The following is a 25,664-nucleotide window of genomic DNA, read 5'->3' as shown; positions in this document are numbered from 1 at the left end:
GCAGTACTGATGGTGTGCTGCACTGTTGGAGGGGCAATACTGAGGGAGTGCTGCACTGTCAGAGGAGCAGTACTGAGGGAGTGCCACACTGTCAGAGGGGCAGTACTGAGGGAGTGCTGCACTGTCAAAGGGTCAGTACTGAGGGAGTGCTACACTGTCAGAGGGTCAGTACTGAGGGAGAGCTGCATGGTCGGAGGGACAATACTTAGGGAGCACTGCACTGTCAGAGGGTCAGTACTGAGGGAGTGCTGCACCGTTGGAGTTGCCAATTTTCAGATCAGATGTTAAACCAAGGTCCTGTCTGCCCTCTAAGATACACATACACGTTCCCACAGCCACTAATTCAATGAAGGGCAGTGGTGTTCTCCTCAGTGTCCTGGCCAATATTTATTACTCAACCAACATCAAACAGATTATCTGGTCATTATCACATTGCTGTTTATGGGAGCTTGCTGTGTGCAAATTGGCTGGCGGGTTTCCCACATGACAACAATGACTACTTTTCAAAAAGTACTTTAATGTCTGTGAAGTGCTTTGGGATGTCCTGAGATTATGAAAGGCAGGATAGACATGCAAATCTTTCTTTGTAATGTAGTACTGTGACGGTGAGCTTTTAACAAAGGGTTATAGAGTCATAGACCAAGGTTATGCTTATAGATCAAAAAATAATGCAGAGGTGTTACATTTTAAAATTGTAATGCTGGTGATATTTTCTGTGAGGTTGTTGAGAGTCAGTTTCTTTTCTTTTGGGCCTCCTTATCTCGAGAGACAATGGATACGCGCCTGGAGGTGGTCAGTGGTTTGTGAAGCAGCGCCTGGAGTGGCTATAAAGGCCAATTCTGGAGTGACAGGCTCTTCCACAGGTGCTGCAGAGAAATTTGTTTGTTGGGGCTGTTGCACAGTTGGCTCTCCCCTTGCGCCTCTGTCTTTTTTCCTGCCAACTACTAAGTCTCTTCGACTCGCCACAATTTAGCCCTGTCTTTATGGCTGCCCGCCAGCTCTGGCGAATGCTGGCAACTGACTCCCACGACTTGTGATCAATGTCACACGATTTCATGTCACGTTTGCAGACGTCTTTATAACGGAGACATGGACGGCCGGTGGGTCTGATACCAGTGGCGAGCTCGCTGTACAATGTGTCTTTGGGGATCCTGCCATCTTCCATGCGGCTCACATGGCCAAGCCATCTCAAGCGCCGCTGACTCAGTAGTGTGTATAAGCTGGGGGTGTTGGCCGCTTCAAGGACTTCTGTGTTGGAGATATAGTCCTGCCACCTGATGCCAAGTATTCTCCGAAGGCAGCGAAGATGGAATGAATTGAGACGTCGCTCTTGGCTGGCATACGTTGTCCAGGCCTCGCTGCCGTAGAGCAAGGTACTGAGGACACAGGCCTGATACACTCGGACTTTTGTGTTCCGTGTCAGTGCGCCATTTTCCCACACTCTCTTGGCCAGTCTGCACATAGCAGTGGAAGCCTTACCCATGCGCTTGTTGATTTCTGCATCTAGAGACAGGTTACTGGTGATAGTTGAGCCTAGGTAGGTGAACTCTTGAACCACTTCCAGAGCGTGGTCGCCAATATTGATGGATGGAGCATTTCTGACATCCTGCCCCATGATGTTCGTTTTCTTGAGGCTGATGGTTAGGCCAAATTCATTGCAGGCAGACGCAAACCTGTCGATGAGACTCTGCAGGCATTCTTCAGTGTGAGATGTTAAAGCAGCATCGTCAGCAAAGAGGAGTTCTCTGATGAGGACTTTCCGTACTTTGGACTTCGCTCTTAGATGGGCAAGGTTGAACAACCTGCCCCCTGATCTTGTGTGGAGGAAAATTCCTTCTTCAGAGGATTTGAACGCATGTGAAAGCAGCAGGGAGAAGAAAATCCCAAAAAGTGTGGGTGCGAGAACACAGCCCTGTTTCACACCACTCAGGATAGGAAAGGGCTCTGATGAGGAGCCACCATGTTGAATTGTGCCTTTCATATTGTCATGGAATGAGGTGATGATACTTAGTAGCTTTGGTGGACATCCGATCTTTTCTAGTAGTCTGAAGAGACCACGTCTGCTGACGAGGTCAAAGGCTTTGGTGAGATCAATGAAAGCAATGTAGAGGGGCATCTGTTGTTCACGGCATTTCTCCTGTATCTGACGAAGGGAGAACAGCATGTCAATAGTCGATCTCTCTGCACGAAAGCCACACTGTGCCTCAGGGTAGACGCGCTCGGCCAGCTTCTGGAGCCTGTTCAGAGCGACTCGAGCAAAGACTTTCCCCACTATGCTGAGCAGGGAGATTCCACGGTAGTTGTTGCAGTCACCGCGGTCACCTTTGTTTTTATAGAGGGTGATGATGTTGGCATCGCGCATGTCCTGGGGTACTGCTCCCTCGTCCCAGCACAGGCATAGCAGTTCATGTAGTGCTGAGAGTATAGCAGGCTTGGCACTCTTGATTATTTCAGGGGTAATGCTGTCCTTCCCAGGGGCTTTTCCGCTGGCTAGGGAATCAATGGCATCACTGAGTTCCGATTTGGTTGGCTGTATGTCCAGCTCATCCATGACTGGTAGAGGCTGGGCTGCATTGAGGGCAGTCTCAGTGACAGCATTCTCCCTGGAGTACAGTTCTAGGTAGTGCTCAACCCAGCGGTCCATCTGTTTGCGTTGGTCAGTGATTATGTCCCCCGATTTAGATTTGAGGGGGGTGATCTTCTTGATGGTTGGCCCAAGAGCTCTCTTCATGCCATCATACATTCCTCTGATGTTTCCAGTGTCTGAGGCCAGCTGAATATGACTGCATAGGTGTTGCCAGTAGTCGTTTGCGCAACGCCTAGCTGTTCTTTGTGCAGTACTTCTGGCTGCTTTAAGTGCTGCGGATGTTAAATCGCTGGGGGCTTTCTTGTAGTTCAAAAGTGCAATGCGCTTAGCGGCTATGACAGGTTCCAGCTCTTCATTATGAGATTGAAACCAGTCTGCATTTCTCTTCGCACTTTTGCCGTAGGTGGTCAAAGCTGACTCATAGATGGCGTCTCTGATGTGGGCCCACTTGGTCTCAGCATCCCCTGTGGGAGTGTTTTGAAGGGCTGTTACAAGTGAATTTAGAAATTTTTGTAACAGCTGTGGGTGAGAAATTCTGCTCGTGTTGATGCGCGGGTGGCCCTTCTGCTTGGAATGATGCAACTTCTTTGGTCTGAGTCTAACCTTGCTGCACACCAGGGAGTGGTCGGTGTCGCAGTCCGCACTGTGGAAGCTGCGTGTGATTTGAACACTGTTTAAGGCGGCTCGCCTTGTGACAATGAGGTCTAGCTGGTGCCAACGACGTGATCTTGGGTGCCTCCATGAAACCTGGTGACAGGGTTTAGTGTGAAAGAACGAGTTGGTGATGCAGAGGTTATGATAGGTACACAACTCAAGCAGTTTCTGCCCGTTCTCATTCATCCTTCCAACGCCATAGCGCCCAAGGCAGGAGGGCCATGAGTCATGGTAACCCAGGAATATCCAGCACTTTGATTCACGTTACTCATTGCTGCTAAGGAAAACTCTCCACATAAATAAAAATAAAGATTGTATATTTGAAATGAGAACTGTTTAATTTTAATAAAATACAAAAAGCTCCAACCATTGGGGGAAGGTAAATCTGGCCTGCAGCTTGGCGCCAGAGTGCGCATGCGCGGAATTCCGGGATAGGGCAGTTTCCCTGTCGCTAGGGATGCTGGGAAAGAGCTCGCCATTGTTCGCAGCCGTTTCCTGCTCACAAATTCCCGGATGAACTGCGTGCGACCCAAGGAAAATCCCTGGGGTCGTCCCCATTCTCTGCCTCAGCATCAGGATAAGTTCAAAGGGAAAGATGGAGGACTTTAATATGTAAGAACAATATATATAATGCATTCATTCATTTATTTTAAATAATCAGTATGAAATCCGATCGTGTCATTTTCGTCCAATAGATTATAACATTACGGTTTGAACAAACACACCTGAACAAATGTGTTTGACTCTCAATTGCTTCTTGTTCAATTTAGATCACCAGTGTTGCTATCAACAAAGTGTAAAAGTTGTTTTAGTTGTGTAGTGCCTTTCAAATCAAATGTCTTTAAAGACATCACTTAAAGTTTGTCTGACTTCCAGTCTTGGATGAGCCCCAATTTCCTCCAATTAAACATTAGGAAAACATTGTCTTCGGTCCCCATTCTGTTCTCTGACGAGCAATTACATCCCCCTCCTTGACCACTGTCTCAGCCTGAACCAGATTTTTTGCAGACTCAGTATCCGATTTGACCCTGAACCTTCTCAGATGTTCAATGCTCATTTGTTACTGAGCTTGGCAGAGGAGTGGCAATAAAGGATGATATAACAGGTACTGAAAGGCTGAAAATAACAACAACAGGGAGATAGCAGAAGAACTTTGGATAGAAATGATTAATAAGGGCACGTTAATAATGGTCTAGTGCTGTACCAACCGAAGGTCAGCAGATAAATGGGGAAGTGTGCAAGCTAGAGAAAGCACAAGGAATTGATTTTTTTATCATAATTGCAGGCTGTTTCAAAATCCTGGAGATGAAGTGAGCAGATAAAGAATAAGGTGAATGAAGTTACAGAGATTATCGATAATTCCACTAAATCCAACATAGGAACCCAGTAGAAAATCTGATATTACATTCAATAAACAATATGCCAAAAGGAGGATTGTTCTCTGGGGGAATGGTGAAGACTCCAAGATATAACAAAGAACAAAGATAAGAACAAAGATAATTACAGCACAGGAACAGGCCCTTCGGCCCTCCAAGCCTGCGCCGATCCAGATCCTCTCTCTAAACATGTCGCCTATTTTCTAAGGTTCTGTATCTCTTTGCTTCCTGCCCATTCATGTATCTGTCTAGATACATCTTAAAAGACTCCATCGTGCCCGCATCTACCACCTCCGCTGGCAATGCGTTCCAGGCACCCACCACCCTCTGCGTAAAGAACTTTCCACGCATATCCCCCCTAAACTTTTCCCCTTTCACTTTGAACTCGTGTCGTCTAGTAATTGAAACCCCCACTCTGGGAAAAAGCCTCTTGCTATCCACCCTGTCTATACCTCTCATGATTTTGTACACCTCAATCAGGTCCCCCCTCAACCTCCGTCTTTCTAATGAAAATAATCCTAATCTGCTCAACCTCTCTTCATAGCTAGCGCCCTCCATACCAGGCAACATCCTGGTGAACCTCCTCTGCACCCTCTCCAAAGCATCCACATCCTTTTGATAATGTGGCGACCAGAACTGTACGCAGTATTCCAAATGTGGCCGAACCAAAGTCCTATACAACTGTAACATGACCTGCCAACTCTTGTACTCAATGCCCCGTCCGATGAAGGAAAGCATGCCGTATGCCTTCTTGACCACTCTATTGACCTGCGTTGCCACCTTCAGGGAACAGTGGACCTGAACACCCAAATCTCTCTGGACATCAATTTTCCCCAGGACTTGTCCATTTACTGTATAGTTCACTCTTGAATTGGATCTTCCAAAATGCATCACCTCGCATTTGCCCTGATTGAACTCCATCTGCCATTTCTCTGCCCAACTCTCCAATCTATCGATATTCTGCTGTATTCTCTGACAGTCCCCTTCACTATCTGCTACTCCACCAATCTTAGTGTCGTCTGCAAATTTGCTAATCAGTCCACCTATACTTTCCTCCAAATCATTAATGTATATCACAAACAACAGTGGTCCCAGCACGGATCCCTGTGGAACACCACTGGTCACACGTCTCCATTTTGAGAAACTCCCTTCTACTGCTACTCTCTGTCTCCTGTTGCCCAGCCAGTTCTTTATCCATCTAGCTAGTACACCTTGGACCCCAAGCGCCTTCACTTTCTCCATCAGCCTGCCATGGGGAACCTTATCAAACGCCTTACTGAAGTCCATGTATATGACATCGACAGCCCTTCCCTCATCAATCAACTTTGTCACTTCCTCAAAGAATTCTATTAAGTTGGTAAGACATGACCTTCCCTGCACAAAACCATGTTGCCTATCACTGATGAGCCCATTTTCTTCCAAATGGGAATAGATCCTATCCCTCAGTATCTTCTCCAGCAGCTTCCCTACCACTGACGTCAGGCTCACCGGTCTATAATTACCTGGATTATCCCTGCTACCCTTCTTAAACAAGGGGACAACATTAGCAATTCTCCAGTCCTCCGGGACCTCACCCGTGTTTAAGGATGCTGCAAAGATATCTGTTAAGGCCCCAGCTATTTCCTCTCTCGCTTCCCTCAGTAACCTGGGATAGATCCCATCCGGACCTGGGGACTTGTCCACCTTAAAGCCCTTTAGAATACCCAACACTTCCTCCCTCCTTATGCCGACTTGACCTAGAGTAATCAAACATCTGTTCCTAACCTCAACATCCGTCATGTCCCTCTCCTCGGTGAATACCGATGCAAAGTACTCGTTTAGAATCTCACCCATTTTCTCTGAGTCCAAGCATAACATTCCTCCTTTGTCCTTCAGTGGGCCAATCCTTTCTCTAGTTACCCTCTTTCTCCTTATATATGAATAAAAGGCTTTGGGATTTTCCTTAACCCTGTTTGCTAAAGATATTTCATGACCCCTTTTAGCCCTCTTAATTCCTCGTTTCAGATTGGTCCTACATTCCCGATATTCTTTCAAAGCTTCGTCTTTCATCAGCCGCCTAGACCTTATGTATGCTTCCTTTTTCCTCTTAGCTAGTCTCACAATTTCACCTGTCATCCATGGTTCCCTAATCTTGCCATTTCTATCCCTCATTTTCACAGGAACATGTCTCTCCTGCACGCTAATCAACCTCTCTTTAAAAGCCTCCCACATATCACATGTGGATTTACCTTCAAGCAGCTGCTCCCAATCTACATTTCCCAGCTCCTGCCGAATTTTGGTGTAGTTGGCCTTCCCCCAATTTAGCACTCTCCCTTTTGGACCACTCTCGTCTTTGTCCATGAGTATTTTAAAGCTTACGGAATTGTGATCACTATTCCCAAAGTAGTCCCCTACTGAAACTTCAACAACCTGGCCGGGCTCATTCCCCAACACCAGGTCCAGTATGGCCCCTTCCCGAGTTGGACTATTTACATACTGTTCTAGAAAACCCTCCTGGATGCTCCTTACAAATTCTGCTCCATCTGGACCTCTAACACTAAGCGAATCCCAGTCAATGTTGGGAAAATTAAAATCTCCTATCACCACCACCCTGTTGCTCCTACATCTTTCCATAATCTGTTTAAATATTTGTACCTCTATCTCACGCTCGCTGTTGGGAGGCCTGTAGTACAGCCCCAACATTGTTACCGCACCCTTCCTATTTCTGAGTTCTGTCCATATTGCCTCACTACTCGAGTCCTCCATAGTGCCCTCCTTCAGCACAGCTGTGATATCCTCTTTGACCAGTAATGCAACTCCTCCACCCCTTTTACCTCCCTCTCTATCCCGCCTGAAGCATCGATATCCTGGGATATTTAGTTGCCAATCATGCCCTTCCCTCAACCAAGTCTCAGTAATAGCAATAACATCATACTCCCAGGTACTAATCCAAGCCCTAAGTTCATCTGCCTTACCTACTACACTTCTTGCATTAAAACAAATGCACCTCAGACCACCAGTCCCTTTATATTCATCATCTGCTCCCTGCCTGCTCTTCCCCTTAGTCACACTGACTTCATTATCTAGTTCCTTACAGGCTTTTGTTACTACCTCCTTACTGTCAACTGACCTCAATTGGTTCCCATCCCCCTGCCACATTAGTTTAAACCCTCCCCAACAGCGTTAGCAAAAGCACCTCCAAGGACATTGGTTCCAGTCCGGCCCAGGTGTAGACCGTCCAATTTGTAATAGTCCCACCTCTCCCAGAACCGGTCCCAATGTCCCAAAAATCTGAACCCCTCCTTCCTGCACCATCTCTCAAGCCACGCATTCATCCTGACTATTCTTTCATTTTTACTCTGACTATCACGTGGCACTGGTAGTAATCCTGAGATTACTACCTTTGAGGTCCTACTTTTTAACTTGGCTCCTAACTCCCTAAACTCTGCTTGTAGGACCTCATCCCGTTTTTTACCTATATCATTAGTGCCTATGTGCACAATGACAACTGGCTGTTCACCCTCCCCCTTTAGAATGTTCTGCAGCCGATCTGAGACGTCCCTGACCCGTGCACCTGGGAGGCAACATACCATTCGGGAGCCTCGTTTTCGACCACAGAACCGCCTATCTACTCCCCTTACAATCGAATCCCCTACGACTATAGCCCTTCCACTCTTTTTCCCGCCCTTCGGAACAGCAGAGCCAGCCACGGTGCCATGGACCTGGCTACTGCTGCCTTCCCCTGGTGAGCCATCTCCCTCAACAGTATCCAAAACGGTATACTTGTTTTGGAGGGAGATGACCGCAGGGGACTCCTGCGCTGCCTTCCTGCTCTTTCTCTGCCTTTTGGTCACCCATTCCCTTTCTCCCTCAGCAATCCTAATCTGCGGTGTGACCAATTCACTAAACGTGCTATCCACGACCTCCTCAGCATCGCGCATGCTCCAAAGTGAGTCCATCCGCAGCTCGAGAGCCGTCATGCGGTCTAACAAGAGCTGCAGCTGGACACACTTCCTGCACGTGAAGGAGTCAGGGTCATCAGCCATGTCCCTGAGCTCCCACATTGAGCAAGAGGAGCATGATACGGGTCTGAGATCTCCTGCCATTTTTAATCTTAAGTTTAAACTTAGTTAAATGAAAAAGGAACGAAAAGTTTTTACCAATCACAATAAAACCAGAGAAATCGAAAAAGCCTTACCTTATAAACACCCCACCGAGTCCTTTTTTTTGGTTAGAGGAGGAGGGCGGATGGGAGACACTACAAGTGTGGTGTCTCGGGTTCAGAAACCGCCCAAATATATAGTGTTTTACTTACCCAGCAGCCCCCTGGCCTCCGCCGAAAAACAAAAGGAAATTAAATTTACTTTCAAACGGACTTTCCCAGCTGCTCACTCGCTCACACGCTGCTCCCGAAAAAGCTGCTGCACTGAAAGGAAAGTTATTTTAAACCGCCCAAATATATAGTGTTTTACTTACCCAGCAGCCCCCTAGCCTCCGCCGAAAAACAAAAGGAAATTAAATTTACTTTCAAACGGACTTTCCCAGCTGCTCACTCGCTCACACGCTGCTCCCGAAAAAGCTGCTGCTTTCATTCATCATAAATCATTAGATTTATTCTGTAATAAAGGAAGAATTTTCATTTTATAGAGCCTTTCTCATTCTCAGGATGTCCTGAAGGGCACCACAGCCTGTGAGTTACTTTTTGATACATTGGAAAATGGTGCAGCTAATTTATCCACAGTAAATGAGATAGATGTCCAGATAATCTGTTTTTAAGTGATGTTGGTTGAGGGATAAACGTTGGCCCAGGACACCAGGGAGAACGTCCCTGCTTTTTATCAAATAATGCCATGGGAACTTTTACATCCACATGAACTGCAGACAGGGCCTCAGTTTAATGTCTCATCTGCAAGACTGTGCCTCCAACAGCGTAGCACTCCCTCACTACTGCCCCATTGACATTGCACAGAATCATAGCATCGTTACAGCACAGAAGGAGGCCATTCAGCTCATCGTGTCTGGCACTAGCTCTCTGAAAGAGCAGCTCCCTCAGTTCCATTCCCCAACCTTTTCCCTATAATCTTGCACATTCTTCCTTTTCATATACCTGTCTAATTCCCTTTTGAATGCTTCATTTGAACCTGCCTCCACCACGTTCTCAGGCAGCACATTCCAGACCTTAACCACTCGCTGCTTAAGAGGTTTTTCCTCATGTCACTTTTGCTTCTCTTACCAAATACTTTAAATCTGTGCCCTCTCATTCTCAATCCTTTCACAAGTGGAAACAGTTTCTCTCTATCCAGACCCTCTTGATTTTGAATACTTCTATCAAATCACCTCTTAGCCTTCTCTTCTCTAAGGAAAACAGCCCTAACTTCTCCAATCTATCTTCATAACTGAAATTATTGCCACCAAAAGACCCTAAAGCAGTGGATCTCTTCACCTCCAACAATTTTCTCTTCAGTATTGCTGAAAATAGAGACATGTTGTTGAAGCTTTTCATCTTGCACTCATCAGGACAATCCGAAAGAATACCAATGTAAGGGAAAACAATAACTTTATACAGTATGAGAAGAGAGTTCTGATTGGTTGGTAAGTGAACTCTGATTGGTAGAGCAATAGCAACACCTCTCCAACTAATCACTAGACTGGGAGCGTCAGCTTGGATTATGTGCTCAAGTCTCTGGAGTGGGGCTTGAACCCACAAACTTCTGCCAACAAGGTGAGAGTGCTACTAGTTGAACCACACTAAACCTATCAGAGCCTAATACAGTTGCTAAAAGATTTCTATGCTTCTGTCTGCTGCTCTAGTTTGTGTTATTGCCCTTCAGTGTTCACTTTCCAATGGTGTCATCAAATTGGCTTACCCCATAGGGAGATGGGAAAAATGAGTCTACACTCATCAACGGACCCACACAGGACAGACTTGCATTTACCTAGTGCCTTATCACATCTCCACCGAAATATCTCAGGGCCTTTCACACGCTTTGAGAATTACTTTGATATCCAGTTACTGTCCTAATGTCAGGTGATAAAGCTTCCAGGAATTTGTCCAACCAGAGTTGGGAACACCTGCACCAATATAACCTCCTACAGCCCTACGAGATCTCTGATTTCCTCTAATTCCGGCCTCTTGCCCATCTCCGATTTTAATCGTTCCACAATTGGCAGTTGTGCCTTCAGCTGCCTGGGACCAAAGGTCAGGGAAAGAACCAGGTTACATGTTGGATGTTCTTTTCCCTGCAGGAGGTCGGCCTATGGAACAAGTTGCGGGCTCATGCAGTGAGTTTTTTGATGTACTGGGGGGGTACATCCGGAAGGGAGCTGGCCAATCCATAGCTGGAAAGGAGATTACAGCCTATCAAAGTTTGGGAAAATACCAGGTAATACAAGCAACAACAACAACTTGCATTTATATAGTGCCTTTAGCCGAGTAAACCATTTCCAGGCGCTTCACAGGAGCATTATCAAACATAAATCTGACACCCAAACCACATAAGGGGATATTAAGACAGGTGACTGAAAGCTTGGTCAAAAAGGTAGGTTTTAAGGAGTGTCTTAAAGAAGGAGGGAGAGGTGGAGAGGTTTAGGGAGGGAATTCCAGAGCTTAGGGCCCAGGCAGCTGAAGGCATGGCTGCCCATGGTGGAGCAACTAAAATTGGGGATGCTCAAGAGGCCAGAATTAGAGGAGACCAGAGATCTGGGAGGGTGGTAGGGCTGGAGGGGGTTCCAGAAATAGGGGAGGGGTGGGAATGAGGCTATGGAGGGATTTGAAAGTTCCAATTGGCTATGGGAAGGAACTTTATTGATTTTTTTTCTCCTTATTTGGCTTTGGGCTTCCATCTGAGTTTGTTTTTACTTCTCCCGGGGAGATTGCAGGGCTGCTGGTGGGGTCAGGCACAATGCTTCAGATATTGTGACTGTGGAGCAGGCTTGATGGCCTTTTCCCCTCCATTGTTTTTGTATGTTCGTTATCCTTGTACAGTTTACTCTGAATGAATTTAGGCTCCTCCTCAAATTACCACAGAAACCCTTTAGCCCTTCATCAAACTTAGTTGCTATAAGGATTCAGGTCCCAGTGGCTTTGTGGGCAGCTCCAGCCCTTAGCACATATTAACCGATGGAGAGTTACACTCTTGACTACATTGCATGAAAGCAGCAATTGAGCTTTATTTGGATTAGATGTTCCAGAGGGAGAACAAAGCCTTTTGTAGGAACTTTCAAGAAAACAATTGGACATGTACTTGAAGAGGAATAGATTGCAGGGTTATGGGAGAATATTCCTCACCGCAATTTTGCACCTCACCTCTGGAGTGGAGATGACCTACGGGATGGACGCGAAATTATTCAACCTCCGTCGCCTCGGCTCCAAAACAAAGGTCACTCCAACTTCAGTCATTGAGCTTCAGTACACAGACGATGCTTGTGTGTGTCCTCACTCAGGGACTGAGCTCCAAGTCATCATTGACTCCTTCACTGAAGCATACAAGAGGATGGGCCTTACTTTAAACATTCAGAAAACTAAGATCCTCTTCCAACCCACTCCCACAGCAATCATCACCCCCCGATCAGGATCCACAGTGAGACCTGAAAGCATAGACCAATTTCCATATAAAATCATAGAAAGTTTACGGCACAGAAAGAGGCTAATTGGCTCATCTCGGGAGTCACCTCTCAAGGTATCCCTGAGGAAATCATTAGCCATGTTAGAACTAACTGAGCCAAGTGGAAGCAAGTCTTCCTTGGTGCTGAGGGACTGCCTAAGAAGAAGAAGAAGACGATGGAGAGAAATCTTTGATGTGGGACCGAATTAGATAGTTCTTTCAAAGAACCAGCACTGGCATGATGTGCTGAATGGCCTCCTTCTCTGCTCTAACATTATTAAGCTTCAGGTAAACATAAACAGCTAATGGTTCGCGCCAAGCACAGGGAGGAAGGGAGTAATGTTGCTTGGAGTGAAGGATGGAATGCAAATAAAATCAAAGGGTTCAAAGAGGAGCAATAAATACATTGCAGGAGAAGCTTAAGTGCTTTTATATTAATACAATCGCATTAGAGGATCAACTCTTACAGCCAGATACATGTCCAGTGAGCGCAAATACTGATCTATTGGCAGCAGAGAGATTTTACCTGTTCAGGACACTAGAGCAGGGAAAGAGTAAATCAAGCAAGGGTTAGATTTTATAAGAAAAACCATGCAGGTGGATCATCATCTGTAAAGAGGTGAGGTGTGTGAAGTGTGTAGCCTTTGCAAGGACTGCTGATTGGCCTGGTCTGGAGTTTTTAGCGTTTTTCTGCTCTTATTTCCCTTTAATTTAAAAAAAAATTCATTCGTGGGATGTGGGTGTCACTGGCTAGGCCAGCATTTATTGCCCATCCCTAATTGCCCTTGAGAAGGTGGTGGTGAGCTGCCTTCTTGAACCACTGCAGTCCATGTGGAAGGAATGGCGATATAGTTCCAAGTCAGGATGCTGTGTGAGGTTTGGAGGGGAACTTGTAGGTGGTGATGTTCCCATGTATTTGCTGCCCTTGTCCTTCTAGTTGGTAGTGGTCACGGGTTTGGTAGGTGCTGTTGAAGGAGCTCTGGTACTTTGCTGCACTATATCGCCATTCCTTCACTGTCGCAGGGTCAAAATCCTGGAACTCCCTTCTTAGCAGCACTGTGGGTGTACCGTCTTGTAGATGGTACACACTGCTGCCACTTTGCGTCGGTGGTGGAGGGAGTGAATGTTTGTGGATGGGGTGCCAATCAACCGGGCTGCTTTCTCCTGGATGGTGTCGAGCTTCTTGAGTGTTGTTGGAGCTGCACCCATCCAGGCAAGTGGAGAGTATTCCATCACACACCTGACTTGTGCCTTGTAGATAGTGGACAGGCTTTGGGGAGTCAGGAGGTGAATTACTCACTGCAGGATTCCTAGCCTCTGACCTGCTCTTGTCGCCACGGTATTTATATGGCTACTCCAGTTCAGTTTCTGGACAATGGTAGCCCCTAAAATGTTGATAGTGGGGGATTTAGTGATGGTATTGCCATTGAATGTCAAGGGGAGATGGTTAAATTCTCATTTGTTGGAGATGGTCATTGCCTGGCACTTGTGTGGCGCGAATGTTATTTGCCACTTATCAGCCCAAGCCTGGATATTGTCCAGGTCTTGCTGCATTTCTACACGGACTGCTTCAGTATTTGAGGAGTCACGAATGGTGCTGAAAATTGTGCAATCATCAGCGAACATCCCCACTTCTGACCTTATGATTGAAGGAAGGTCATTGATGAAGCAGCTGAAGATGGTTGGGCCTAAACACTACCCTGAGGAACTCCTGCAGTGATGTCCTGGAGCTCAGATGATTGACCTCCAACAACCACAACCATCTTCCTTTGCGCTAGGTATGACTCCAGCCAGCGGAGAGTTTTCCCCCGATTTCCATTGACCAGTTTTGCTAGGGCTCCTTGATGCCATATTTGGTCAAATACTGCTTTGATGTCAAGGGCAGTCACTCAATTTGCATTGAGTTTTAAAGCTGCAGATTTAAGGATGGAGGGAAGACTGAAGGAGGTAAGGAGATGGTGGGAAGGAACAAGTTTGAGTCAGACACAGAGCGATGAGTCCTAATTCCAGCTCTGTGTATGTAGGACAGGATATTTGCAACGTGAAAGGAACAAGAAAGGAAAGGCATAGCAGTATGGAAAAGTAGAGATGATGGATAGGCAAGGATAAAGAATGGGAAGAAAGACTGTAATGTCAGTCATGGTTCAATGGTTGTGCTCTTGCCTCTAAGTCAGAATGTTGTGGGTTTTAAGTTCCAACTCCTGCAATTTGAGCACAAAATTTATGCTGACACTTCAGTCCAAAACTGAGGGAGTGCTGCACTGTCTCTCTGGCGAGATGTTAAACTGAGGTCCAGTCTCCCCTCTCTGTGGATGTAAAAGGCACTATTTGAAGAACAGTCGGATGTGTTCTTTTCCATGTCCTGGGGCCAATATTTATTGCTCAACCAACATCACTAAAACAGATATAAAAACAAGAAATGCTGGAACCACTCAGCAGGTCTGGCAGCATCTGTGAAAAGAGAAGCAGACTTAACGTTTCGGGTCAGTGACCCTTCTTTGGAACCCGAAGAAGGGTCACTGACCCGAAATGTTAACTCTGCTTCTCTTTTCACAGATGCTGCCAGACCTGCTGAGTGGTTCCAGCATTTCTTGTTTTTATTTCAGATTTCCAGCATCCGCAGTATTTTGCTTTCACTAAAACAGATTAGCTGGTCTTCTGGTTTTAAGGAGCAATTTAAAGGAGGAGAGAGAAGTGGAGAGGTTTAGGGAGGAAATTCCAGAGCTTTTAGAGTCCAGGCAGCTGAAGGCACAGCCACCAATGATGGATTGATGGAAATCGGGGATGCTCAAAAGGCCAGAATTAGAGGAGCACGGATATTTTGGAGGGTTGTGATGCTGGAGGAGGTTCCGGACATAGGGGAGAGGAGGGGCGAGGCCATGGAAGGATTTGTAAACAAGGATGAGAATTTTTAAATCGGGGCATTGTTTGACCGGGAGCACAGGGAATGATGGGTGAATGGGACATGGCACGTGTAAAGATTGGGGCCTGGTGGTTCATGGGTCACAGTATGAACATTCCTGGTGTAGCCCACTGACACTTACTGCCAAGGGTCACCAGAGGAATAGCCATTTGGACGAGGCATCGAAAGGCATCAGACAATTTATGGAACAATATCTCCGGATGAGTCAACACCTTCAGGAGTCTGGGGAAAGAAATAGTGGACACTATCAACATTGTTGTAACCCTATATCCAGCATCGAGTACAGGATGTGCCCTGACTGTTCCCTCTGAACTGGAAGTGATGTATGATTGACAGTTGCGTGTAGTTTAGTTGAAACAGTTGATCAATTACCCACCACATGTTTTGATGAAGTCTTTACAAGTGTGTTGCCAGTTGAAACTTATTAACAACTTTTTTTATTCTTTCATGGGATGTGGGCGTCACTGGCAAGGCCAGCATTTATTGCCCATCCCTGATTACCCTTGAGAAGGTGTTGGTGAGCTGCCTTCTTGAACCACTGCAGTCCATGTGGGGTAGGTACACCCACAGTGCTGTTAGGAAAGGAGTTCCAGGATTTTGACCCAGCGACAGTGAAGGAACGGCGATATAGTTCCAAGTCAGGATGGTGTGTGACTTGGAGGGAAACTTGCAGGTAGTGATGTTCCCATGCATCTGGTACCCTTGTCTTTCTAGGTGGTAGAGGTCGTGGGTTTGGAAGGTGCTATTGATGGAGCCTTGGTGAGTTGCTGCAGTGCATCTTGTAGATGGTAGACACTGCTGCCAGTGTGTGCCAGTGGTGGAGGGAGTAAATGTTGAAGGTGATGGATGGGGTGTCAATCAAGCGGGCTGCTTTGTCCTAAATGGTGCCAAGCTTACTGAGTGTTGGAGCCACAGGCAAGTGGAGAATATTCCATCACACTCCTGACTTGTGCCTTGTAGATGGTGGACAGGTATTGGAGAGTCAGAAGGTGAGTTACGCGCCTTAGAATTCCCAGCCTCTGACTGGTGTTTGTAGCCACAGTATTTATGTGGCTGCTCCAGTTCTGTTTCTGGTCAATGGTAACCCTCAGGATGTTGATAATTGGGGATTCAGTGATGGTAATGCCATTGACTGTCAAGGAGAGGTGGTTAGACTCCCTGTTGTTGGAGAGGGTCATTGCCTGGCCCTTGTGTGGCATGGATGTTACTTGCCACTTATCAGCCCAAACCTCAGTGTTGTCCAGATCTTGCTGCTTAATGACATGGGCTGCTTCAGGATCTGAGTAGTTGTGAATGGTACTGAACATTGTGCAATCATCAGCGAACATCCCAAATTCTGATTTTATAATGGAAGAAAGGTCATTGATGAAGCAGCTGAAGATGGTTGGTCCTAGGACACTACCCTGAGGAACTCCTGCAGTGATGTCCTGTGACTGAGATGATTGGCCTCCAACAACCACAACAATCTTCCTTTGTGCTCAGTATAACTACAAACAGTGGAAAGCTTTCCCTCTGATTTCCATTGATTTCAATTTTGCCAGGGCTCCTTGATGCCACACTCAGTCAAATGCTGCCTTGATGTAAAGGGCAATCACTCTCACCCCCTCTCTTGAGTTCAGCTCTTTTATCCATGTTTGCACCAAGGCTGTAATGAGGTCATGAGCTGAGTGGCCCTGGAGGAACCCAAAATGAGCATCAGTGAGTAGGTTATTGCTGTGTAAGTGTCGCTTGATAGCACTGTCGATGACACCTTCCATCTTTTTGCTGATGATCGAGAGGAGACTCATGGAGAAGTAATTTGCTGGATTGGATTTCTCATACGTTTTGTGAACAGGACATACCTGGACAATTTTCCACATTGTCGGTAGGTGCCAGTGTTGTAGCTATACTGGAGCAGCTTGGCTAGAGGCATGGCAAGTTCTGGAACACAAGTCTTCAGTACTACAGTTGGGATGTTGTCAGGGCCTATAGCCTTTGCAGTAAATGACTAGTTAATCAATAAGATAAAGAGAAGGAACTAAGATAAGGAACAGGAAGGCCTTTGTTGTAATTGTCAACGGTGCCTCTGTTGGTAGCACTCACCTCTGAGTCAGAAAGTTGTGGGTTCAAGTCTCATTCAGACTTGAACACAAAAATCTAGGGTGCCACTTCAGTGCAGTACTGAGGGAATGCTACGCTGTTGGAGGTGCTGTCTTTTGGATGAGACGTTGAATCAAGACCCCACCTGCCCTCTCAGGTGGACCTATAAGATCCCATGGCACTGTTTTAAAGAAGAGCAGGGGAGTTCTCCCTGGTGTCCTCGCCAATATTTACCCCTCAATTAACATCACAAAAACAGAGGAGCTGGTCATTATCACTTTGCTGTTTGTGGGATCTTGCCGTGCACAAATTGGCTGCTGCATTTTCTACATTACAACAGTGACTACATTTGAAAAGTACTTCATTGGCTGTGATGTCCCGAGGTTGTGAAAGGTGCTATAGAAATGCAAGTCTTTCTTTCCTTGTAATTGTCAGGTTGCCAGTTCTGAATGCCGTGCTCCCACACATTCTACTGACTCTGCTGCACAGGAGATCAGTGCAGTGCATCTCGCCAGACTTCACAAACCTGTGGTTGTTGTACAGTGGCTGCTGATAAATCGCCATGTGACTTAAATGCAGTAGTGATTGGATTATCTTTAAGTACGGACTCTGACCAGGTGTTTCTGCTCTTTGTTAATGAATGTGGGAGCTGATTAGAGCATCGTATAAATTAATATTTAAATTGTCATCCTCTGCAGAATAGTTTATCAAGTCAAAATACGTTTTTTATTCCTTCTTGAAATATAGGCGTCACTGGCAAGGCCAGCATTTTTTGCCCATCCCTAATTGCCCTGAAATAAAAATAGAAAATGCTGGAAATACTCAGCAGGTCTGGCAACATCCTTGGAGTGAGAAGCAGAGTTAACGTTTCAGCTCAATGTCCTCTCGTCACAACTGAAAAACATTATAGAGATTAAACAGGTTTTAAGCAAGTACAGAGGCAGGGAAACGGGGGGAGGGGGAAAGAACAAAAGGGGAGTTCTGTGATTGGGTGGAAAACAGGAGAGGTTGAATGACAAAAGTGATGATGGTACAGGGTAAAAGGGATGGTAACGGAACAGAAGAAGTGTCAACAGGAGATATAAATGGTTAACACAGAATAGCAGAGGGGTTGGGAAACACAGGAAATCTGACAACGAGGAGAAGGTTCCCGTGGCCCAGGAATGTGGCAGAGAAAGTGTGGGGGGAGACCTCAGGGGTGCGGACTGCCCCTCACTGACTGTGTGCCAATGGTGGACACCCCTGCCCAAGTGGTCCAGTAACATAACCATTACACGATCGTACCTATTCCAACTTAAAGAGTTGAAGGATGTCGATATGATGCACAGGTAAACCTGTCTATCTGATGCACTAGTTATCACTTTGGAACATGCATAGTCTCTGAGTACCAGTGATCTCGCAGATCAAGCTTAGATGTTAGGAGGTTAGAATCATTGACTGAGCACAGGAGAAAAAGTGCAAAAGAACCCGAGGTGACACATGGAAACATTTTTTTACGTGGGGAGTTGTGATCAGGGTTGCACTGCCTGATAGGGCGGTGGAAGCAGATTCAGTAGTAACTTTCAAAAGGGAAAAATTGGATAAATACTTGAAAGAAAACAATTTACAGGGCTATGGGGGAAGTGCAGGGGGAGTGGGACTAATTGGATAGCTCTTTCAAAGAACCAGCACAGGCACGATGGACTGAATGGCCTCCTTCTGTACTTTATCATTCTATGATTGTATAAGGAGACTATTCAACCCATCATGCCTGTGCTAGCGCTTTGAAAGAACTGTCCAGTTTAGTCCACAACCCGGTGTTTTCCCTATAACTCTGCTAGTCCTCTTAAGTATACATCCAATTGCGTTTCGAAAATTCCTACAGCATCTTCTTCTGCTTCTCTTTCATGTAGTGTGTCCCACATCTTAACATCCCTCTGTATGAAAATTATTTTTAATCTATAGCCTTTGGTTACTGACCCACTTGCCAGAGGAAACCGAGAAAACTGTTTCCTCCATCTACACCATATCTTCTCTCTCTGTATCTACTCCATCAAAACTCCTCATATTTTTTAAACTCTCTATCAAATCTCTCTTTAACCTTCTCTGCTTGAAGGAAAACAATCCCAGTTTCTGCAGTCCCTCCACACATCTGAATTCCCTCATCCCTGGTATCATCCTGGTAAATCTCCTCTTCACCCTCTCCAAGGCCCTGACATCCTTCCTGAAGTGTGTCGCCCAGAACTGGACACAATCCTCCGGCTGAGGCCTAGCCAGGGATTTGTAGTTTAGCATGACTTCCTTGTTTTTCTATTCAATGTCCCTCTTTTCAATGTCCCATTACTGCCTTATCAACTTGCCCTGCTTCCTTCAAAGATTTGTGAATATGCACCTCCAGGTCCCTCTGCTCCTGCATCCCCCTGGACTATATTACACTGCCTCTCCATGTTTTTCCTCCTGAGTCCATCACTTCATGCTTATCCACATTAAATTGCATCTGCCCTGTGTCTGTGCATTCACCAGTCTGCCTATAACTTCCTGAGTCTACTATTATCATGTTATGTTACCAAGTTATGTATCAACCACAAACTTTGAAATCGTACTCCCTATGCCCAAGTCCAAGTCATTTATAGAGAAAAAGAAAAGCAATGGTCTTATTATTGTCTCCTGGGGCCCCCACAGTATACTTCTCTCCAATCAGAAAAACATCCGTTCACCACAACTCTCTGCTTCCTATCCTTTAGCCAATTCTGCACCCTTGTGCTTGTATCTTCCAAATAGTTCCAAATGGTTATTTTCCCAGAGAATAGCCAATCTCTGGCTGTTAGCTGGATCTGTGGATAGGCCGATTCACTGAATCCCTTTGAGCGGGAGCTGGGGCTGAGATCACCTTTTTCAAGGTGGGGAGTTAACCTGGTAACATTAATCAGACTCAGAGTGATTTCTTGGACTTGTTTCGATCACCTCTTTGGGAGCACGGGGGAAGGGTAGTCAGTGAGGAATTTCCCAGATTTTATTTGCCCCCTAATTGGGCGGCACAGTGGCGCAGTGGTTAGCACCGCAGCCTCACAGCTCCAGCGACCCAGGTTCGATTCTGGGTACTGCCTGCGCGGAGTTTGCAAATTCTCCCTGTGACCGCGTGGGTTTCCGCTGGGTGCTCTGGTTTCCTCCCACAGCCAAAGACTTGCAGGTTGGTAGGTAAATTGGTCATTGTAAATTGCCCCTAGTATAGGTAGGTGGTAGGAGAATGGTGGGGATGTGGTAGGGAATATAGGGTTAATGTAGGATTAGTATAAATGGGTGGTTGTTGGTCAGCACAGACTCGGTGGGCTGAAGGGCCTGTTTCAGTGCTGTATCTCTAAATAAATAAATAATTGGACCTGCGATTATAGCTTTTTTTTAAGCTTCTTTCGTGACATGGCTGTGGCTGGCAATGATCACTGTGTGACAACTGTGTGGGACAGGCTGGATGGAACAGTAGGTTGTTTCTTGTCTGTCATTTCCGTGCGTGTGCGTGTTAACACCTCCCAACTGAACAATGCGAGTCTGGCAATCATGAAGCAACCAGTAAAGGTGACAGGATGGCTGCTCCTGGTTTCAACAGGGATTTATGAGATTTTCTACATTCATAATCCTGCCAAACAACAGCTGGGAGGCCGCAGTGGAAATTAAATGAGTGTAATGGATAGTCTCTCCAGTCCTTGAAATACGTGCCACTTTAACTATCAGCAATAAACAAACGTTTGGTATGTGGTGAGTGCAAGCAGGATGATGACATTTGTTTTGATATGAAGCCCTCTTGACACTTAATCAAGAATGACGCTGCTAACCAGCTTGCCTGGACTCATTCATCGTCTCACCCTCTCTCTTGCCTTAATTAGGATGGGAATAATCAGGGAATGGGAACAAGTTCTCCTGGTGTCCCTGTTGCGCAGTCCTTGGCCAAACTAAGCAGCAGGAATGTTAAAACCCACAATCAACGGATACATCAAGGTCAGCCAGACTGTGGGCTCAAGGCCACTTGGAACTGAGATGAGAGCGCAAAGTTTCATCTTGACAGATATAATAAACAACAAAAGAAAGACCTGCATTTCTATAGCGACTTTCAAAACCTCAGGATGTCCCAAAGTGCTTTTACAGCCAATGAAGTACTTTTGAACTGTCGTCACTGTTGTAATGTGGGAAACACAGCAGCCAGTTTGCGCACAACAAGATCCCACAAGTGCAGTGTAATAATGATCAGATTATCTGTTCATATGATGTTCGTTCAGAGATAAATTATTGGCCCAGGACACCGGGAGAACGCCCCTGCTCCTCTTCAAAATCATGCCATGGGATCATTTAGGTCTACCTGAGAGGACAGACAGCACCTCGGTTTAACAGCTAGTTCAAAAGACGGCAACTCTGCCAGTTAAACACACCCTCAGTACTGCCCCTCCAACAATGCAGCACCTCCTCAGTACTGTCCCTCTGACAGTGCAGCACTCCCTCAGTACTGTCCCTCCAACAGTGCAGTATTCCCTCAGTACTGTCCCTCCAACAGTGCAGTATTCCCTCAGTACTGTCCCTCCGACAGTGCAGTACTCCATCAGTACTGTCCTTCCGACAGTGCAGTACTCCCGCAGTACCGCCCCTCCAACAGTGCAGCACTGCCCCTCCGACAATGCAGCACTCCCTCAGTAATGGTGCTGCAACAGTGCAGCACTCCCTCAGTACTGTTCCTCTGACAGTGCAGCACTCCCTCTGTACTGTTCCTCTGACAGTGCAGCACTCCCTCAGTACTGTTCCTCTGACAGTGCAGCACTCCCTCAGTACTGTTCCTCTGACAGTGCAGCACTCGTTCAGTACTGTCCCTCTGACAGTGCAGCATTCCCTCAGTACTGTTCCTCTGACAGTGCAGTACTATCTCAGTACTGTCCTTCTGAAAGTGCAGCACCCACTCAATGCTGCCCCTCTGACAATGCAGCACTCCCTCAGTACTGTCCCTCTGACAATGCAGAACCCCCTCAGCACTGCCCCTTTGACAGTGCAGCACTTCCTCAGTACTGCCTCCTTGTCAATGCTGAACTCCCTCAGTACTGCCCCCTGACAGTTCAGCACTGACCCTCCGACAATGCAGTGCTCCCTCAGTACTGCCCCTCCCACGGCGCAGTGCTACCTCAGTTCTGCCTCTCTGACGACACAGCGCTCCCTCAGTACTGCCCTTCTGACAGTGCAGCGCTCCCTCAGTACTGTCCCTCTGACAGTGCAGTGCTCCCTCAGTATTGACCCTCCAACAGTGCCTCTGGAAATAGTGAATGGTGGTTATCTTCCAAAATTCTATAGACTCTGGAGTTCCTACAGATTGGAGGGTGGCAAATGAAACCCCACTATTTAAAAAAGGAGAGAGAGAAGAAACAGGGAACTACAGACCAGTTAACCTTACATCAGTATTAGGGAAAATGCTAGAGTCTGTTATAAAGGATGTGATAGCAGAACACCTGGAAAACATAAATGGGATTGGACAAAGTCAGCATGGGTTTACGAAAGGGAAAGCATGCTTAACAAATCTACTGGTGTATTTGAGGATTTAACTAGTAGAATAGATATGGGAGAGCCAGTGCATGTGGTGTATTTGGATGTTCAGAAGGCTTTTGATAAGGTTCCACATAAGAGGTTAGTGGGCAAAATTAAAGCACATTGGATTGGGGGTAATATACAGGCATGGATTGAGAATTGGTTGTAGACAGGAAACAGAGAGTAGGAATAAACAGGTTTTTTTTCCGGGTGACCGGCAGTGACGAGTGGGGTACCGCAGGCATCAGTGCTTGGGCCCTAGCTATTCACAATATATATTAATAACTTGGATGAGGGAATTAGATGTAACATTTCCAAGTTTGCAGACGACACTAAGCTGGGGGGGGATGTGAGCTGTGAGGAGGATGCAAAGCAGCTCCAATGTGATTTGGACAAGTTGGGTGAGTGGGCAAATGCATGGCAGATGCAGTATAATGTGGATAAATGTGAGGTTATCCACTTTGGTTGTAAAAACAGAAAGACAGATTATTATTTGAATGGTGATAGATTGGGAAAGGGGGAGGTGCAACGAGACCTGGGTGTCCTTATACACCAGTTGCTGAAAGCAAGCGTTCAGGTGCGGCAAGCAATTAAGAAGGCGAATGGTATGTTGGCCTTCATTGCAAGAGGATTCGAATACGAGAAAAGATGTCTTACTGCAGTTATACAGGGCCTTGGTGAGACCACATCTGGAGTATTTTGTACCGTTTTGGTCTCCTTATCTGAGGAAGGATGTTCTTGCCATGGAGGGCGTGCAAAGAAGATTAATTCCTGGGATGGCAGGATTGGCGTATGAGGAGAGATTGGGTCGACTAGGCCTGTATACACTAGAGTTTAGACGAATGAGAGGGGATCTCATAGAAACCTATAAAATTCTAACAGGACTAGACAGGCTAGATGCAGGGACGACGTTCCCGATGGCTGGGGAGTCCAGAACCAGGGGTCACAGTCTCAGGATACGGGGAATGCCATTTAGAACTGAGATGAGGAGAAATTTCTTCACTCAGAGGGTGGTGAACCTGTGGAATTCTCTACCGCAGAAGGCAGTGGAAACCAAGTCATTAAATACATTCAAGAAGGAGATAGATATATTTCTTAATGCCAAAGGGATCAAGGGATGTGGGGAGAAAAGGGTAACAGGATACTGAATTAGAGGATCAGCCATGATCTTTTTTGAATGGCGGAGCAGGTCCGAAGGGCCGAATGGCCTACTCCTGCTCCTAGTTTCTATGTTTCTATGTGTGGTATTTCTCGGTGAGATCTAGTTTGCTGAAAATTGTGTTCAACGAAAAGTAGATTCCGCAATGTTTTATTGGTATCAGGTATCTTCATGATGCACATTGTTGATTTCTTATTGGGTGAATTCTTATTGCAGAATTTGAGAAATGTTCCTAGATTAGGATGGTATTTAAGATTGGGAGTCAGGTTTGTGGGGCTTTTAAATATATTGGTTCAGATATTAAGCAGAGTAGGTTTGGACTAACTTTAAATCAACAATCCTAATTAGAGAGTGTTACTCCCATCCCGGTTAATCGTGCTAGGTTGTCACAGAAAGATGATATATCTAAAGAAGAGATAGAGCAATTGCGAAGCTTGATTGGTCAATTAAATTGGTTGTATACTCAGCCATAAAGACAGGGCTAAATTGTGGCGAGTCGAAGAGACTTAGTAGTTGGCAGGAAAAAAGACAGAGGCGCAAGGGGAGAGCCAACTGTGCAACAGCCCCAACAAACAAATTTCTCTGCAGCACCTGTGGAAGAGCCTGTCACTCCAGAATTGGCCTTTATAGCCACTCCAGGCGCTGCTTCACAAACCACTGACCACCTCCAGGCGCGTATCCATTGTCTCTCGAGATAAGGAGGCCCAAAAGAATACTCTGACTAGACCTGATGCTAATTTTGATGTGTTGGAGTTCAGTACTATGATGAAACACCCAAAAGTCGAATGTTTTAAGGGCAAATAAAACATTTAAAAACATTAAATCTGGAGAAATGTGTACTAAAGTTCCCATCCTTGGGTGACCCAAAGGATATGAGACTCGTCAGTTTTAGTGATGCTTCACATGCGAATCTTGCTGATAGGTATTGAAGTGCAGCTGGTTTCATAATAGTTTTGATGGGTGGAAATGGAAAATGTTGTCCCATAGCTTGGGAAGATAAGAAAATAAAAAGGTTGTTAAAAGTGCTTTAGCTGCGGAAACACTGGCTCTTGTGGAGGCAGTGGATATAGGGTTCTATTTATAAATATTTTAGATGAGATTCTGTACAAGGGGTGTGCTGAAGATCAGATACCCATTGAATGTTATGTAGATAATTGTTCCTTGTGGGATAATGTACACTCTACAAAAAGTGTGAGCGAAGAAAGGTTATGGATTGATCTTGCTGGATTGAAACAAAAACTGGAGAGAAAGGAAGTCTCTAAAATTAAATGGGTACATGCAAGTCATCAACGATCGGCACAAGCATTTCTTTTCATAAAACAAAGATTATTAGGGGTCCAAGAGGAGGGGCGTCATGCAATATAATGCTTTGTACAGAACGTGGAATTTATTTTTATTTGTTTTGAAATGTTTGTGCATGTTAAACTTGAGTTTTAATTAAAGAACAAGAAGGGAATCTGTTAATTGTGTTTAATCATGTGCAGGTGAAGGGTGTTAATTAGGGTCTTGAGTATATATCAGGAGACACTGAGACTGGGGAAGGTTTGAGTGAGGATCTGCATGTTTGTAGTCTTTTAACTTTGTAAAATAAATGCAAGACTAAATAAAGATTGGCTTCCCCCTTAATCCTTCAACAACAATGTGGCTCACCACCACCTTCTCAAAGGCAATTAGGAATAATGGCTGGCCTAGCCAGCGATGCCCAAATCCTGTGAAAGAATTTTTAAAAAAAATTCTGGAGTAGAACAGCCCTGTATACCAAAATCCA

General features: G+C 45.8%; 1 long non-coding RNA gene across 3 annotated transcripts in view; it reads left to right on the top strand.

Annotated features, from left to right (window-relative positions):
- Window positions 1–3,760: 3,760 nt before the first annotated feature.
- LOC137380430 (uncharacterized) overlaps window positions 3,761–25,664 on the top strand; it is a 31,138-nt gene continuing 9,234 nt past the window's right edge. The window contains exons 1-3 of one of the 3 annotated variants that reach the window (XR_010977023.1): window positions 3,761–3,853; window positions 4,527–4,571; window positions 10,843–10,979. This is a non-coding gene — a long non-coding RNA (uncharacterized lncRNA). The remainder of the gene's footprint in view (window positions 3,854–4,526; window positions 4,572–10,842; window positions 10,980–25,664) is intronic. The other 2 variants (XR_010977024.1, XR_010977022.1) reach the window with 2 other exon arrangements.

The sequence above is a fragment of the Heterodontus francisci genome, chromosome 19 (assembly GCF_036365525.1).
Source record: "Heterodontus francisci isolate sHetFra1 chromosome 19, sHetFra1.hap1, whole genome shotgun sequence".
Taxonomy (NCBI): domain Eukaryota; kingdom Metazoa; phylum Chordata; class Chondrichthyes; order Heterodontiformes; family Heterodontidae; genus Heterodontus; species Heterodontus francisci.
Note: the sequence above shows the minus strand (reverse complement) of the source record. Positions and strands in the feature narration are given on the sequence as shown.